Raw genomic sequence first — 19,561 nt, 5'->3', positions numbered from 1 at the left:
AAATAACAGGAGAGAAGAGGGAACAGGAGGGATGAGAGAAGAGGGAAGGGGAAGAAGTAGGGAAGAGGAGGGAAGAGGAAGGAGGAAAGAGGAGGGGGGAGAACTAGAAAGGATTAGTAAAGAGGAAGGAGAAGGACTGAAGAGGGATATGGAAAAAATTGGTGGGAAAAAGAGGGAATAGGAGGGAAGAGAGAAGTAGAGGGAGGAAGGAAGTGTAGAAAGGGGGATAAGTGAAAGGATGCAAGAGGAAAGAGGAGGGGGGAGGAAAATGAAGGGAAGATTAGGAAAGAGGGAATTTGAGAAATGGTAAGAGATGTGGTGGAAGAAGTAGAAGATAATGAAGTGGGAAGATGAGGGACTAGGGAGGAGGAAAGTGTAGGGAAGAGGGAAGACGAGGGAGATATGGGGAGAAAATAACAAGAGAAAAGGAGAAATAAGATGGATTAGGTGTGAGAAGGGTGGAAGGAAGAAGTAGTAGGGCAGAGAAAGGCAGAAGAGGTAGTAGCAAAGATGAGAAGGGAAGACAGTCGAAGGGGAGGGTACACCAATATTAGAGAAGGAAGAAAGAAGGAGGGAAGAAGACAAAGGAGAGTCATGAAGGATATAGAAGTGAAGGAAGAGAAGTGAGGAGGGTTAAAGGAGAAGGAAATATGAGGGAAGAAAAAAAAGGATGGAAATGATGGAAGGGGGATGAAGGAAGACAGAGGAGGAATGAGGATGGGGAAGGGGTTAGGAATAGAAGGAAAGTGGAAGGAAAGGGGGGAGAGGAACAAGATGAGAGGGAAGAAGTGAGAGGAGGGAGGAAAAAGAGAGAAGAGGCATGCAGAAGAGGAAGACAAGGAAGGATCCAGGTGGGAAAAGAAAGGGGTAGAAGAGAGAAAGAAAGACAGGAAAAGAAGAGAATAACAAGAAGGGAAGATGAAGGAAGATGAAAGAGGAGGGAGCAGATTAAGTGGGGGTAGGTGGGTAAAGAGCATATGGGGAAAGAAAAGAGAGGAAAGTGTAAGGAGGAGGGAAGTGAGGATAAGAGGTTGGAGAAGGGAAGAGAAGGGACGTAGGATAGTTGAAGAGGACAGAAGAGATTGGTAGAAATAGAGATGAGGGAAGAGAATCAAAGAGAGAAGATGAGGGAAATGGAAGGAAAAATACGAAAGAGATAGGAGGGAAAAGAAGGGATAGAAAGGGGAAGCTAAGCAAATAGGAAGGAGGAAAGAGTATGGACCAGGGAGGAGGAAGAGAAAGAAGAGTAGCAGATGGAAGGGAATAATAGGGAGCATGAGTAAAGAGGATGTACAGGCTTTGTTTGTGAGCTACCTTCCCATCAAGGAGATCTGATCTCGATGCCAGAAGAGACATCATTGGGGTGAGTGAGTTCCCGACCCATGGCAGAAGCCCAGGACACAGAGCACAGACATTCCTCATCTCCCTATACTTCCTGGTCTTCCTGCAGGGGTTATAATCCCCGGCTACTGCCTCTCTCTTCCTACCACACCCAGCAAGCACCCAGAACCCCCCCCTTCTGCCTCCCTCCCCTCTTCGGGCCCATAACATCACCCAGCTCAGCCTGTTTGGGTGCTGGGACCGAGTAGTGAGTGCAAACGGGAGGGGAGGAGTCCCTTTGTCTCAATAGCCTGCCTGAAGCAAACAAGGAAGGCCTTTTGTTTGTGAGCTACCTGCCCAGCAAGGAGACCGGATCTCAGCACCAGAAGATCCATCAGTGGGCAAGGAGATCTGATCCTGTAAAAGAAGATCCACAGGCGAGCTTTCAGAGGAAGAGATGGGCAGGCACCAATGCAAGAATTCACCCAACAATCGGAAAAACAACATAAAACCACCACAACCCAGCGAACTTATAGCAGGAGGATATGAACACCTTAATCAAGAAGTAGAAAAAATTGACTTTATGAAAGTGATAGAGGCCCTTAAACAGGAGGTGAAAAACTCCCTTAAAGAAATGGATGAGAAGAATAACAAAAAGTTTGAAGAATTGAGTAAATCTGTGAATGATAACCTAGGAAACCAAGGAAAAAGAATCAAACAGATAATGGAAACAGTTCAAGACTTGAAAACTGAAATGGAAGCAAGGAAGAAAACACAAACTGAGGGACAGCTGGATATGGAAAATCTAGGTAAATGAATAGAGACTACAGAAACAAGCATAACCAACAGAATACAAGAGATAGAAGAAAGAATCTCAGATTCTGAAGATACCATAGAGAAAATAAACACGCTGATCAAAGAAAATAGCAAGGCCAACAAACTCTCATCACAAAACATTCAGGAAATATGGGACACAATAAAAAAACCAAACCTAAGAATAATAGGAGTAGAAGAAGGAGAAGAAGTGCAGCTCAAAGGTCCAGAAAATATATTTAATAAAATTATAAAAGAAAACTTTCCCAACCTAAAGAAAGATATACCTATGAAGGTTCAAGAATCATACAGAACACCGAATAGACTGGGTCAAAAAAAAATCCCCTTTCCATATAATAATCAAAACACAAAACATACAGAATAAAGACAGAATATTAAGAGCTGCAAAGGAAAAATGTCAAGTTACTATCAGACTTACACCTGACTTCTCTATGGAAACCATGAAAGCCATGAAAACCAGATAGATGTACTGCAGAAACTAAGAGACCACGGATGCAAGCCCAGCTACTATACCCAACCAAGCTTTCATTCACTATAAATGGAGAAAACAAAATTTTCCAGGATAAAAACAAATTTAAACAATATGTAGCCACAAATCCAGCCTTACAGAAAGTAATAGAAGGAAAATCACAAACCAAGGAGTCCAACAATGCCTACAATAACTCAGACATCTAGAGACCCTTCACCAGCACAACTCGAAGAAGGGAAACACACAAATTCTACTACCAAAAAAATGACCGGAGTTAACAACCACTGGTCATTAATATCACTAATATCAATGGACTCAACTCACCTATAAAAAGGCACAGGCTAAGAGATAGGATACGAAAACAGGATCCAACATTCTGCTGTTTACAAGAAACACACTTCAACCACAAAGACAGGCATCTACTCAGAGTAAAGCTCTGGGAAAAGGCTTATCAAGCAAATGGACCTAAGAAACAAGCAGGTGTGGCCATACTAATTTCTAACAAAGTTGACTTCAAACTAAAATCAACCAGAAGAGATGGAGAGGGTCATTTTCTACTCATAACAGGAACAATTCATCAGGATGAAGTCTCAATCCTGAATATCTATGCCCCTAATATAAAAGCACCCATTTATGTAAAAGAAACATTACTAAAACTCAAGGCAGTCATTAAACCACAACACTAATAGTAGGAGACTTCAACACTCCTCTCTCACCAATGGACAGGTCAATCAGACAGAAACCTAACAGAGAATTAAGAGAATTAATGGAGGTAATGAATCAAATGGACTAAACAGACATCTATAGAACATTCCACCCAAATAGGAAAGAATATACCTTCTTCTCTGCAGCTCATGGAACCTTCTCAAAAATTGACCACATACTCGGTAACAAAGCAAACATCCACAGAAACAAAGAAATTGTAGTAACCACCTGTGTACTATCGGATCACCATGAAATAAAGTTAGAATTCAACAACAATTCTAACCCCAGAAAGCCTACACACTCATGGAAGCTGAACAGTCAACTAATGAACCACCCCTGGGACAAGGAAGAAATAAAGAAAGAAATTAAAGTCTTCCTTGAATTCAAGGAAAATAAAGACACAACATACTCAAAACTATGGGACACTATGAAAGCAGTGCTAAGAGGAAAGTTCATAGCACAAAGTGCCCACTTAAAGAAAACGGAGAAAGCACACATTGGAGACTTAACAGCCCACCTGAAAGATCTAGAAAAAAAGAAGCAGACTCATCTAGGAGGAGTAGAAGACTGGAAATAATCAAACTGATGGCTGAAATCAACAAAATAGAAACACAGAAAACAATCCAAAGAATCAATGAAACAAAAAGCTGGTTCTTAGAGAAAATCAACAAGATTGATAAACCCCTTTTCAAACTAATCAAATGGCAGAGAGAGAATACACAAATTAATAAGATCAGAAATGAAAAGGGGGACATAACCACAGACACAGAGGAAATTCAGAGAATCATTAGATCTTACTACAAAAGCCTGTATGCCACAAAATTGGAAAATGTAAAAGAAATGGACACTTTTTTAGATAAGTACCACATACCAAAGTTAAACCAGGACCAGGTGAACAATCTAAATAGACCTGTTAGTCGCGAAGAATTAGAAGCTGTTATCAAAAATCTTCCTACCAAAAAAAGCCCAGGAACAGATGGTTTCAATGCAGAATTCTACCAGAACTCCCAAGAAGACCTAATACCTATACTCCTTAATGTATTTCACAATATAGAAACAGAGGAGTCATTACCAAATTCCTTTTATGAAGCTACAGTTACCCTGATACTAAAACCACACAAAGACTCAACCAAGAAAGAGAATTACAAGCCAATCTCACTCATGAACATTGACACAAAAATACTCAATAAAATACTGGCAAACCGAATCCAAGAACACATTAGAAAAATTATCCATTATGATCAAGTAGGCTTCATCCCAGAGATACAGGGCTGGTTCAACATATGAAAATCTATCAATGTAATCCATCATATAAATAAACTGAAAGAAAAAAAAAACATATGATTATATCATTAGATGCTGAAAAACATTTGACAAAATTCAACATCCCTTCATGATAAAGGTCTTTGAGAGATTAGGGATACAAGGGTCATACCTAAATATAATAAAAACCTTTCACAATCACCACAAATAGTATAAAATATCTTGGGGTAACTCTAACCAAGGAAGTGAAAGATCTATTTGACAAGAACTTTAAGTCTTTGAAGAAAGAAATTGAAGAGGATACCAGAAAATGGAAGGATCTCCCTTGATCTTGGATTGGGAGGATCAACATAGTAAAAAATGGCAATTCTACCAAAGGCAATTTATAGATTCAATGCAATCCCCATCAAGGTCCCATCAAAATTCTTCACAGATATTGAGAGGACAATAATCAACTTTATATGGAAAAACAAAAAACCCAGAATAGCCAAAACAATCTTATACAATAAAGGAACTTCTGGAGGCATTACCATCCCTGACTTCAAACTCTCTTACAGAGCTACAGTATTGAAAACAGCTTGGTATTGGCATAAAAACAGAGAAGTCAACTAATGGAATCGAATAGAAGACCCGGATTTTAACCCTCAATCCTATGAACACCTGATTTTCAATAAAGGAGCTAAAAATATACAATGGAAGAAAGAAAGCATCTTCAACAAATGGTGGTGGCATAACTGGATGTCAACCTGTAGAAGAATGAAAATAGATTCATATCTATCACCTTGCACAAAACTCAAGTCCAAATGGATCAAATACCTCAATATCAATCTGAACACACTGAACCTGATAGAAGAGAAAGTGGGAAGTACTCTACAACACATGGGCACAGGAGAACACTTCCTACGTATAACCCCAGCAGCACAGACATTAAGGGCAACATTGAATAAATGGGACCCCCTGAAACTGAGAAGCTTATGTAAAGCAAAGGACACTGTCACTAAGACAAAAAGGCAACCCACTGACTGGGAGAAAATCTTCACCAACCCTGCAACAAACAAAGGTCTGATCTCCAAAATATATAAAAAACTCAATAAACTAGACTTTAAAATGCTAATTAACCCAACTAAAAAATGGGGCACTGAACTGAACAGAGAATTCTCAACAGAAGAAGTTCAAATGGTCAAATGACATTTAAGGTCATGCTTAACCTCCTTAGCAATCAGGGAAATGCAAATCAAAACCACTTTGAGATACCATCTTACACCAGTCAGAATGGCTAAAATCAAAAACACCAATGATAGCCTTTGCTGGAGAGGTTGTGGAGCAACGGGTACACTCATCCATTGCTGGTGGCCATGCAAACTTGTGCAAGCACTTTGGAAATCACTGTGGCAATTTCTCAGGCAATTCGGAATCAATCTACTCCAAGACCCAGCAATACTACTCTTGTGAATATACCCAAGAGATGCCCTATCATATTACAAAAGCATTTGTTCAACTATGTTCATAGCACCATTATTTGTAATAGCAAGAACCTGGAAACAACCTAGATGCCCCTCAATGGAAGAAAGGATGAAGAAAGTGTGGAATATATACATATTAGAGTACTACTCAGTCGTAAAAAAAAGATGACATCTTGAATTTTGCATGCAAATGGATAGAAATAGAAAACACTATCCTGAGTGAGGTAACCCAGACCCCAAAAGATGAACATGGGATGTACTCACTCATAATTGGTTTCTAGCCGGGCGATGGTGGCACATGCCTTTATTCCCAGCACTTGGGAGGCAGAGGCAGGTGGATCTCTGTGAGTTCGAGACCAGCCTGGTCTACAGAGCTAGGTCCAGGACAGGTTCCAAAGCCACAGAGAAACCCTGTCTCGAAAAACCAAAAAATAATAATAATATTAATAATTGGTTTCTAGCAATAAATAAAAGACATTGACCCTATAATTTGTGATCCTAGAGTAGTTAAAGAAGAAGGTGAACCCAAAGAAAAACATATAGTCATCCTCCTGGATATGGTAAGTAGACAAGATTGCCGGGCAAAAATTGGGAAATTGGGGGTGGGGTGGGATGGGGGTAAGGGGAAATGGGGAGAGAAAAGTGAGTAGAGGAGGATGGGAGGAGCTTGGGGGAATGGGATGGTGGGGATAAAGGAAGGGCGGATATGGGAACAAGAAAGTATTTATCCTAATTAAGGGAGCCATCTTAGGGTTGGCAGGAGACTTGACTCTAGAGGGGCTCACAGGTGTCCAGGGAGATGTCCCCAGCTAGTTCCTTGGGCAACTGAGGAGAGGGAACCTTAAATGGCCCTATCCTATAGCCATACTGATGAATATCTTGCATATCACCATAGAACCTTCATCTGGCGATGGATGGAGATAGAGACAGAGACCCACATTGGAGCACTGAACTGAGCTCCCAAGGTCCAAATGAGGAGCAGTAGGAGGGAGAACATGAGCAAGGAAGTCAGGATCGTGAGGAGTGCACCCATCCACTGTGACAGTGGGGCTGATCTATTGGGAGCTCACCAAGCACAGCTGGACTGGGACTGAATAAACATGGGATAAAACTGAACTCTGTGAACATGGTGGACAATGAGGGCTGATGAGAAGCCAAGGACAATGTCACTGGGTTTTGATCCTACTGCATGAACTGGCCTTGTGGGAGCCTAGCCTGTTTGGATGCTCACCTTCCTGGACCTGGATGGAGGGGGGAGGACCCTGGATTTCCCACAGGGCAGGGAACCCTGACTGCTCTTCAGACTGGAGAGGGAGGAAGAAAGGATTGGGGGAGGGGGAGAGGAGTGGGGGCTGGTGGGAGAGGAGTGGGAGCAGGGGTGGGAAATGGGAGGCAGGGAGGAGGCAGAAAATTTTTCAATAAAAATAAATAAATAAAAAAGAGGATGCACAGGGGAAGGCTTGGAATGAAGGAAGATGACATAGCAGGAGGGAAAAAGGAAGAGAAAAAAGGGAAGGAAAGGGGTCTGTAAGGTCCTTGACCAGCAAAAGAACTTGCTACTGTACTGAGGAGATCAATCTGGAAGGGTAAGTGTGTGTCTACCTGACTGGACGCTCCGCAAACGGAGTACCCTCCAATTCCCTAAACTTTCTGGCCATTCAGTGGTGCTTCTCCATGGGTACTGGCTTTCTCTATTGCATTTCGCTTGCCCCCAACCATCCCTTTTCTTCTGCGGGGTCCTAGGATCCCACAACTCAGTCTGCTTCAGGGCTGAGGGTCTGGGGACCCAGTTTTGAGTGCTCCTGCTGCAGGGTTTTTTGTTTTTTTTGTTCCACATGACCCTGCACATCCCAAGCCTGCCTTTTTGTCTGCAAGGTCATTGGCCAGCAAGAAGACCTGCTCCTGTACTGAGGAGATCCATCTGGAGGGGTAAGACTGTGCCTGCCTGGCCAGCCGGCTGCCCCTGAAACAGAGTACAGACCCCCTCCAACTTCCTAAACATTCCTGGCCATTCAGTGGGGTGTCACTCCAGCTACTGGCTTTCTCTATTTACCCCATCCCATCTTGCCAACAAGCACTCCTGTTTATCTGCAGGGTCCTTGAATCCACCACCACAGCCTGCTTCTGGGTGAAAAGGACTGGAGAGCCAACTTCAGTGCTGAGGGGACCTAAGAGAGGGCAGAACAAGAAAAAAACCCAGGTATACAGTTAGCCACAGCAAAGATTAGACCAAGACGCCAAGACTTCCTGACCACATTTGAAAGAAGAGATGGGCAGGCACAAATGCAAGAATCCTTCCAACAACCTGAAAAGCAACATAACACCAGAATCGAGCGAACACGCAACAGGAAGACTTGAACACCCTAATCCAGAAGAAGTAAAAGAAATCGACTTTAAATGTAACATTATGAAAGTGATAGAGACCCTTAAAAAGGATGTGAAAAACTCCCTTAAAGAAATGGAAGAGAAGAATAGCAAAAAGTTAGAAGAAATGAATAAATCCCTCAAAGACACCCAAGAAAACCAAGAAAAAGCAATCAAACAGGTAAAGGAAACAGTTCAAGACTTGAAAACTGAAATGGAGGTAATGAAGAAAACACAAACTAAGGGATGGCTGAATATGGAAAATCTGGGTAAAAACGTAAGAACTACAGAGACAAGTATAACCAACAGAATACAAGAGATAGAAGAAAGAATCTCAGACGCTGAAGATACTATACAGGAAATAAACTCATTGATCAAAGAAAACAGCAAATCCAAAAAATTCTTAACACAAAACATCCGGGAAATCTGGGACACCAAGAAAAGACAAAACCTAAGAAAAATAGGGGGGGGGGGAAGAAGGAGAAGATGTCAGGAGCCATTTCAGGCTTCTCCTTTCTCACCTCTCACAGGGCCTTGAGGTGGAAATCTTGAGACAGAAAACATAAAGTTAACTAAGACGTTGTATACTGACCTTGGAGATTCAAGCTTCAGACGGTACCTCAGAGTGTCTTCTTTGTTTGCTGCTTATCACCAACAGCAGGTGCTTTAGCCACTGACCTTGCAACTGCCCTGCTTAGTTGCCTAGCTACCGAGCCCCTCCTTTCCTTCCCCCCTTCTCCCTTTCTCAGTTCCCCCCTGCCCGAGCTCCTCACTGAGGAGTATATAAGACATAAAACTTGCTTCAATAAACGGGATGCCTTGACAAAGAATACTGCTTGGGGTCCGTTTTTCTCCCCTCCCCATGTCTTTCAGATAGTGCCTCTTCAAGATCCTGGAGTAACTTAGGACCTGCAGGGCAGGTCAAGAAGAATTACAGCTTAAAGGCCCAGAAAATATATTCAACAAAATTATAGAAGAAAACTTTCCCAACCTGAAGAAGGATATTCCTATGAAGGTACAAGAAGCATACAGAACACTGAATAGACTGGATCAAAAAAAAAAAAAAAAAAACCACCCCCTCTCCATACAATAATCAAAACACAAAACACACAGAACAAAGAAAGAATATTAAGAGCTGCAAAGGAAAAAGGTCAAGTAACATATAAAAGTAAACCTATCAGAATTACACCTGACTTCTCTATGGAAACCATGCAAGCCAGAAGGTCTTGGATAGATGTGCTGCAGACACTAAGAGACCATGGATGCAAGCCCAGACTACTATATCCATCAGGGCTTTCTTTCACCATTGATGGAGAAAACAAGATATTCCAGGACAAAAACAAATTTAAACAATATGTAGCCACAAATCCAGCCTTACAGATAGTAATAGAAGGAAAACAACAACCCAAGGGAGCCAACAACACCCATAATAACACAAACATCTGACAACCTTCCACAAGCACAACTCAAACACACAAACACTACCACCAAATATATATATATATATATATATATATATATATATATATATATATATATATTAACCAGAGTTAACAACCACTGGTCATTAATATCACTTAATATCAATGGACTCAAATCACCTATAAAAAGGCACAGGTTATGAGAATGGATACAAAAACATGATCCACCATTCTTCTGTTTAAAAGAAACACACCTCAACCACAAAGACAGATATTACCTCAGAGTAAAGGGTTGGTAAAAGGTTTTTCAATTAAACAGACCTACAGACCTAAGAAACAAGCGGATGTGGCTATACTAATATCTAACGAAATTGACTTCAAACTAAAATCAATCAGAAGAGATGGAGAAGGACACTTTGTACTCATACAGTAACAATTCATCATGATGAAGTCTCAATCTTAAATATCTATGCCCCTAATATAAAAGCACCCACATATGTAAAAAAAAAAAAAAAAAAAAAAAAAAAAACATTACAAGAACTCAAAGCACACATCAAACTTCACACCCTAATAGTAGGAGATTTCAACACTCCTCTCTCACCAATGGACAGGTCATCCAAACAGAAACTTAACAGAGAAATAAGAGAACTAACAGAGGTAATCAATCAAATGGACCTAATAGACATCTATAGAACATTTCACTCAAATAGGACAAAATACATCTTCTTCTCATCATCTCATGGAACCTTCTCGAAAATTGATCACATACTCGTTAACAAAGCAAACATTCACAGATACAAAAAATTTTAGTAACCACCTGTGTCTTCTCAGATCACCATGGAATAAAGTTAAAATTTAACAACAATTCTACCCTCACAAAACCTACAAACTCATGGAAACTGAACAGTCAAAAACTGAACCACCCCTGGGTCTAGGAAGAAATAAAGAACGAAATTAAAGTCTTCCTTGAATTCAATGAAAATAAAGACACAACATACCCAAACCTATGGACTACTTTGAAAGCAGTGCCAAGAGGAAGGTTCATAGTACTAAGTGCCCACATTAAAAAAAAAAAAATGGAGAAAGCTCACATTAGAGACTTAACAGCACAGCTGAAAGTTCTAGAAAAAAAAGCAGACTCACACAGGAAGAGTAGAAGACTGGAAATAATCAAACTGAGGGCTGAAATCAACAAAATAGAAACACAGAAAACAATCCAAAGAATCAATGAAACAAAGAGCTGGTTCTTTGAGAAAATCAAAACGATTGACAAACCCCTATCCAAACTAATCAAAAGGCAGAAAGAGAGAACCCACAAATTAACAAGATCAGAATGAAAAGGGGGACATAACAACAGACACAGAGAAAATTCAGAGAATCATTAGGTCTTACTACAAAAGCCTGTGTGCTACAAATTGGAAAATGTAAAAGAAATGGGAATTTTTTAGATAAGTAACATATACCAAAATTAAATCAAGACCAGGTTAACAATTTAAATAGACCTACAAGTCACAAGGAAATAGACGCTATGATAAAAATACCTTCCAACAACAACAACAAAAACAAAAAACAAAAAAATAACCTCAGGACCAGATGATTTTAATGCAGAATTCTACCAGATCTTCCAAGAAGAGCTAACACCTATACTCCTTAATGTGTTTCACATACTAGAAACAGAAGTCATTGCCAAACTCTTTGTATGAAGCTACAGTTACCCTGATACCAAAACCACACAAAGACCCAACCAAGAAAGAGAATTACAGACCAATCTCGCTCATGAACATCGTTGCAAAAATTCTCAATAAAATACTGGCAAACTTAATTCAAGAACACATCAAAAAATTTATCCATTATGATCAAGTAGGCTTCTTCCCAGAAAGGGAGGGCTGGTTCAACATACAAAAATCTGTCAATGTAATCCATCATATAAATAAACTGAAAGAAAAAAACATATGACCATTTCATTAGATGCTGAAAAAACATTCGACAAAATTCAACACCCCTTTATGATAAAGGTCTTTGAGAGATTATGGATACAAGGATCATATCTAAATATAATAAAAGCAATATACAGCTGGGCGGTGTGGCGCATGCCTTTAATCCCAGCACTTGGGAGGCAGAGGCAGGCGGATCTCTGTGAGTTCGAGACCAGCCTGGTCTACAAGATCTAGTTCCAGGACAGGCTCCAAAACCACAGAGAAACCCTGTCTCAAAAAACCAAAAAATAAATAAATAAATAAACAAATAAATAAATAAAAGCAATATACAGAAAGCCAACAGATAACATCAAATTAAATGGAGAGAAACTTAAAGCCATTCCACTAAAATCAGGAACAAAACAAGGCTGTCCACTCTCTCCATACCTCTTCAATATAGTGCTTGAAATTCTAGCGATAGCAATAAGACAACATAAGGGGATCAAAGGGATTCAAATTGGAAAGGAAGAAGTTAAACTTTCATTATTTGCAGATGATATGATAGTGTACATAAGTGACCACAAAAACTCTACCAAAAAACTCCTACAGCTGATAAATACCTTCAGCGATGTGACAGGATACAAGATCAACTCAAAAATATCAGTATTTCTCATATACACAAAGGATAAAGTAGCAGACAGGGAAATCAGAGAAACTTCACCTTTCACAATAACCACAAATAGCATAAGGTATTTTGGGGAAACACTAACCAAGGAAGTAAAAGACCTATTTGACAATAACTTTAAGGCTTTGAAGAAAGAACTTGAAGAGGACACCAGAAAATGGAAGGATCTCCCATGCTCTTGGATTGGTAGGATCAATATAGTAAAAATGGCAATACTACCAAAGGCAGTCTATAATTTCAATGCAATCCCCATCAAAATCCCAACAAAATTCTTCACAGACCTTGAGAGAACAATAATCAACTTTTTTTTTTTTGTAGCCTGTAGACAGCAGGCTACAATCTGAGCCACAGCTTCTCCTGTACATTTTTCAGTTCTCAAAAGTCCACATGTGCTTATGAAGCCATTTCTAGCCTTCATTTGCTAAAATGGTAAGAGGTGTTGAATGTCATAAAGAGTTTTTCTGCCAAGTATTTTTTCTGTGGATTCTTTGTTATTTACTGATTTGTGTGTGTGTGTGTGTGTGTGTGTGCGCGCGCGCGCAAGGTTGGATGACAACCATCACAAGTTCCTTTTCTGATTTTTTCAGGTAGTTCACCTCCATGTATATTTTAGAATTCTCAGTTGTATTCATCTTTGAGTAATCTACGGATACCCAGAAGTTTTATCTTGGGAAGCTTCTTAGATTCTAGCCTCCTTCAGGACTCAGCTTAGTGAACAAAACCCAGTCGAGTCCCTTCCTAACACACATAAGGCAGTCAAGTACTCTGGATTTGCTCTTCATGCTTGCGTCTATCCTCCATCTGGTTTCACTCCCCCCTCTCTCTTTTCTTCAAGACAGAGTTTCTCTGTTTAACAGTCCTGGTTGTCCTGGAACTCGCTCTGGAGACCAGGCTGACCTCAAACTCACAGAGATCTGCCTGCCTCTGTCTTCCTAGTACTGGGATTAAAAGTGTTTCTCTGTAGCTTTGGAGCCTGTCCTGTAACTAGCTCTTGTAGATCAGGCTGGCCTTGAACTCACAGAGATCTGCCTGCTTCTGCCCCCGCTGGGCTTTAAGGTGTGTGCCACCACTGCCCGGCTATAACTGGCTCTTTAAACTTTAGTTTTAGTTTGGGTTTTTTGAGACAGGATTTATAGCCCAGGCTAGACTTAAGCTCCTGACAATTGCCCTACTTTCCCTATCCCTAAAACTGTATATCTGAAGCACCATGCCTAACAGAGATAACCAGCTTTATTAATTCCTTAAATTAATTTCTTTAAACTTAATTTCCTTAAATAGAAAAAGATTGATTTGGCTCAGTCTTACTGGTTTTGACTCACGATTGGCTCCATTGTTTTGGAGCCTGTCACGGTTAGAAGCATGTGGTAGATAAGAACTTGATAGTGCATAGGCAGCAAAGGCAGATGGGTCCCAGCACCCTATTAGAGCACAAATCCACCATCAAACTTTCAACACATGATACTACAGAGGACACCTCCCCAAAACAAAGTGTCAAATTGGGTGGTAGGAAAAATTGTTAAGAGTGTAAAAAATCCAAACTAGATAGATAGATAGATAGATAGATAGATAGATAGATAGATAGATAAAATAAAAATAAAAAGCCAGTTATAGCCGGGTAGTGGTGGTGCTTTTGTTTAATCTCAGCACTAGGGAGGAGGAGACAGAGGCAGGTGGATCTCTGTGAGTTTGAAGTCATCCTGGTCTATAGAGTGAGTTCCAGGACAGGTTCTGCTGGGAGCCGATTCGAGTGGCCGCCATTACAAGATGGCGCTTGGCCCCGGCCTTGCTTGCTGGACAGCTCCATATTAGGCAATGCAGTGGAACCGTGCCTCTCGTATGTGCAGTGACGATGATGTGCTTAGGGCCAATCCCGTGGCCAGGAGCATTGGCAGGCGCGCATCGGCCAATCCAGGCACGACTTGTTCCCTTACCCCCTATATAAGCAGCTGCCGTTTGGCGCTCTGGGCCCCTCGCTTCCGCTCTCCCTTCAACCAAGAGGCTCCAATAAAGCGTGATTTGGGAAGAATCCTCGTCTGGTGATCGTCTTTTCCTGCTGGTCAGGGAGTTCGCCGCAAGGTTCCAAAACTACAGAGAAACCCTGTCTCAAACAAACAAATAAACAAACCAAAAAGGCAGTTATTATTGCAGCTGGAGAGACAGCTCAATGTTTAAGAGCCCCGCTCTCCCTCCTTCGGTTTATCCTGGATTATGTTGTCCTTAGCTGAAGGGGCCCTTCTGCTAGGTTTTTCTGCCTTACAAAACTCTGCCTGCCCCATTCTCATAAAGATCAAGTTAGTGTTGCCTTGATTCAGACCTAGTAATTCTTGCCTATTTATTCTATAGACAGACTGACCCTATTCATACTTCTCTCATACCACTTAAAATCTTACTACACTGTTTACACACTTTGTCATACTGTCTCTGAGTCCTCCTACCACACAGCCTCTATTGTTGGTCAATTCAACCTTGAAATTGTAATAAATTCACTTATTTGAAATATATCCCTACTCCTATCCATATAAAACTACAGACATCTAACTCCAGAGGCTTTCTGTCAGCTGGTTGTACTACTTACAGATCCCATTCACTGAGCAAGTAATTACTAAGGGATGGGTAATTACTCTGCTAGAACCTGGCATCACGGAAAAAAACATGGCCATCCCCTTCAGATGGAATTCTATGAGGTTACAGAGAGGCTCTTCTACCCTCCTTAATACGTATGCCACACACAGACTCACACAGGCAAACATCATGAACATAAATGAATCTAAAAGCACATACACACATACACTAACAAACACTAAAAGGGACTAGAGAAGAAAGCTTATCATCTCAGGGCAGTCAGGAAGGGGTAAGCAGAGGCTCTGGTAAGTACATACAGGAATTGTGCAGAATGCAAGCTTTTCAGACATGTTGTAGAGGGCCTGAACAAAGGCTCAGATGCAGACAGAGAAGAAAGAGTATACAATTCAGTCCAATCCTGCACTTGTCAGTCCTGCTTTTAGATGGCTATTAGAGTGAAAAACTACCAGCAGGGCAGTGATACATGCTTTTAATCCCAGCACTTGAAGGGGGGATCTCTGTGAGTTCAAGGGCAGCCTAATCTACATAGAAAGACCCCATCTCAAAAACAGCAAACTATTTTCAAATATAAATTCTTCTGCTTAATGCGCTTCCAATCTACCTCACCCCCCAGACAGGATTTCTATGTGTAACAGTCCTAGGTGTCCTGGAACTAGTTTTGTAGACCAGGCTGGCTTCAAACTCACAGAGATCCACCTGCCTCTGCTTCCTGAGTGTTGGGATTAAACATGTGTGCCATCACGCCCGGCTCCAACCTACTTCTCTTAAGATCTGTGACCTTGCCTAACCATGCTTGCCCTCTTTAGATTTTCACAGAACTATCTGAACACATTTGAAAACGAAGTACCAACCTGTAAGATGGTCGCTGGCCCAGGATCCCATGAGCTTTCTGTGAGGAGCCTATGCTGTCAGATGAGTCCTGAGACTCCTCACTTTCTGATAAAGATGACACCTAAAAAATCAGAACTGATTTAATATGCTGAAGAATACAGATGGAGAAAGAATCGAATTGTTACTTTCAAAATGATCTGTCTTCTGTCACCCAAATTCCCTGCACATCACACCTAAGATCTAAAAGGAGGAAAGGGGAAGGACAACAACTGAAAAAACACTTAGACTGGGCAAGCTGCTACCTCTATTCCCAACACTTGGAAGGCAGATACAGGTGGGTCCATAGAGCAAGTTCTAGGACAGAGAAATCCTGTTCTGAGAAACCAAGAAAGAAAAGAAAACAACATACAATACAGTACAGAGCTAACAATAAAGCTTATGTCAAAAATAAAATGATACTAGCTGCGGACTGGAGAGTTAGTTCAGCAGTTAGGAACACTGGCTGCTCTTCTAAAGGTTCGATGTTCAATTCTCAGCATGTAGACATGTAGACAAAGCACTCTTATAAATAAAATACATGTGTAAATAAACCTTTAAATGATATTCTGCTGGTTAAGAATAAATATACTTCTGATCGCACCCTGCACCATATTTAGACATGCACTTTGCCTATAGATAACTGTCCTAAGGAGACTGCTTGATCAAGGTCTGTGTTAGATGAATGCACGTGGGAGGCTGGGGATTGAGATGGTTCAGTGATTATGAGGTTGTTCTGTTCTTCCAGAGGACCAGAGGTCAATTCCTAGCAGCCATGCCATGCTGCCTTGGAAGGATCTGATACCTCTGGCCTCCACACACACCTGCACATATGTGCAGGTACTCACAAGTACACAGAATTTAAGATAATAAGAGTAAATATTTAAGGCCGGGCGGTGGTGGCGCACGCCTTTAATCCCAGCACTTGGGAGGCAGAGGCAGGCGAATCTCTGTGAGTTCGAGACCAGCCTGGTCTACAAGAGCTAGTTCCAGGACAGGCTCCAAAACCACAGAGAAACCCTGTCTCGAAAAACCAAAAAAAAAAAAAAAAGAAAAAAAAAAAAGAGTAAATATTTAAGACATGGAAGGCAAAGCTCTTTGGAGTCCTTAAAGTCATAAAATTAAAACAAGCAATCACACTTAACTCAAGAATAGACTGGTAAGAGTTAGAGGAGATAAAAATGAGGCTGAAGAGGAACACAAGGAATGAGCTGCCCTGGAAACCAGTGAAGGCACGGCAGTAAGAGGAGCGGCCAGTTTTAGTGGACAAGACGGTGGAGGTGGGTATCAATACGAACACATGCAATTTCAAGAACTGCAGTGGTTGGCATCAACGTTGTCTCAGCTCAAGATTAAATGAACCAATATATGCAGCAGATACACAGTAAATATTAACTATTCTTGAACATTTTAAAACCAAGCTTTAAGTAGAGATGTTTCTCTATGTAGTTCTTGCTGTACTGGAACTCACTCTGTAGAGTAGGCTGGATTAAAGGTGTGCCACCACAGCTCAGCTATTTTTAACTCTTCAAATGAACTAAATACATTTACCTAAAACTGGATTAGGACACCTGGCTTCATTTTTTTTTGTTTGTTTGTTTTTCAAGATTAAACATAAAATAATGCAAACAGGCTCTGGAAGCCAGCCCTCTGCACAACTAGCCTCTATTCAAAGCCTTCCCTTCACTATCACGGAGGCCTGCTTGTTTGGGAACGCTTGCTTCACATTTAAATCATCATCTTCAATGAATGAGTTCCAGCCTGATATGGCAGCTCATTCCTGTGACCCTGGAACTCAGGAAGCTAGAAGACCATGTTTTGAGGCCAGTCAGGACTAAGCAGTGAGACCCTGCCTCAAAAAAGAAAGCAAACCCTCAGAGTTCTCCAGAGTTCACAAGGCCCTTCATAGCTCACAGCCAATCTGCACCTGACAGGAGAAAGCAACTAGTGGCCCTCAAGTAACAGTGTCATAGATGTCACTGATCGAAGTGTCACAGATTTCACCCCCATCCCAGGGCCTCACTATGTACACCTGGCTGTTCTGGAACCCACTACACAGATCAGACTGTGCTTGAACTCACAGAGATCCATCTGCCTCTACCTCCCAAGTGCTGGGATTGAAGGCTGCTACACAGGCCTGATGTTTAGCTACTTCCAGTTTGTTCCTGAGTTTACTTCAGGTCCTCTCACAAAACCCTAATAAATGACTCCCACAGTAAGCATTCCTTTACAGGTCCTCCACCAGTGAATAGGAGGATCTTCCAACAGTCTCAAATCTATGCTGTTCCATCTTTCACACAGAAGAACAAACCAAGTTACACCATAGCCTTGTGTTAGATAGCCGAGATTCCAGCACTGAAGAGTTTGAAGTTGCCTCACTACACAGCAAGACTCTGGCTCAAAACAGACAAAACATTAATCAGACAACCCTGACAGTCACTGTGTGGTCAGGAAGAAAATATGACTGGCACTTTCCTTCCCCAACAGCCTCCTGGAAAAATGACATGGGATCAGAGGTCCTAAGGCGATCCTAAAGGAACACCCCAGAGCCTGGAGAAGGGCAGTGGGAAGGTAAAGACAAAAGGGATGTCCCAGTTGAGGAACTGACTGTGTAAACAGAGAAACTCAATGATAATAGGCATTCATAGCTTATTATTAAGATTGTCTCTGGACAAACCTCATGAATTGTGATCTGATTCCTAGGCAAAGGGTTCTATCAATAAGTAAATATAAAATAAATAAATAATTTTGGTTTTGAATATTTTTATAAGGATTTGTACTATCAGTTCAGATACTTGTCTAAAACTAGTATATAAAAATTACTAAAACTTGGTGTGGTTTTCAAATTTGAGCATACATCAGTATTTCCCACAGCTCTTGCTGAAATCTACTACACTCTAACACTTTGAGGTTTAGATTCAGTGGTTAGGGGTGGGGCTCAAGAATTCACATTTCTAACAATATCTCTTTTGGAGAAACAATGGCTTAAACAGTAAGAATAATTATCACACAAAACAAGATATCTCAAGTACAAGAAGGGTCCTGATAATTTAGTTTCAGCTGTGTCCTTGTAGGGACAGATACCTTCCATTCCATCTCTCATTTAGGCATTGGTTGTGCAGTGGTTTTCCCTTCGTTTTATTCTTCTCATAGCTATAAGCTGTCTGGCACTTTGTAGACATCATACCCAGGCAAAGTCAAAAGAGGAAGAATATTTTTCTTCGTATTTATTTTATTGTTAGAAGAACCTATATAGGAAATCCCATGGCAAACTTCTCATCACCAGAATTACCTCACACTCTCAATCCTAATCTAATTGCTAACAAAGAGAATGAGTCATAGTGTTCCTTTGGGGTTGTACATCATCATGGGAGACATCACTATTGCAGGTTCCAGGTGCCTATGCTTAATTTTAATTTTCTGTTTGATTTGGAAGGAACTAGTAATTTATATGTAGTCCTTTTGTATTTCTATGACAGAATCAACTTATGAAAGAAAGACATATGCTATTCTTGATTTTGAATAATTTCTGTCCATCCTGATGGAAAAGGCATGACAGTATTGAGGTGCGAAAAAATGGCAGTGTCTGCTCACATGGTGACCAGAAAGAAAAAATAACAGTAAAAACTAGGAGTTAGGTTATAACCTTCAAAGCCCTACCCCTAGTTTTC

The sequence above is a fragment of the Chionomys nivalis genome, chromosome X, assembly GCF_950005125.1.
Source record: "Chionomys nivalis chromosome X, mChiNiv1.1, whole genome shotgun sequence".
Classification (NCBI taxonomy): Eukaryota; Metazoa; Chordata; class Mammalia; order Rodentia; family Cricetidae; genus Chionomys; species Chionomys nivalis.
Note: the sequence above shows the minus strand (reverse complement) of the source record.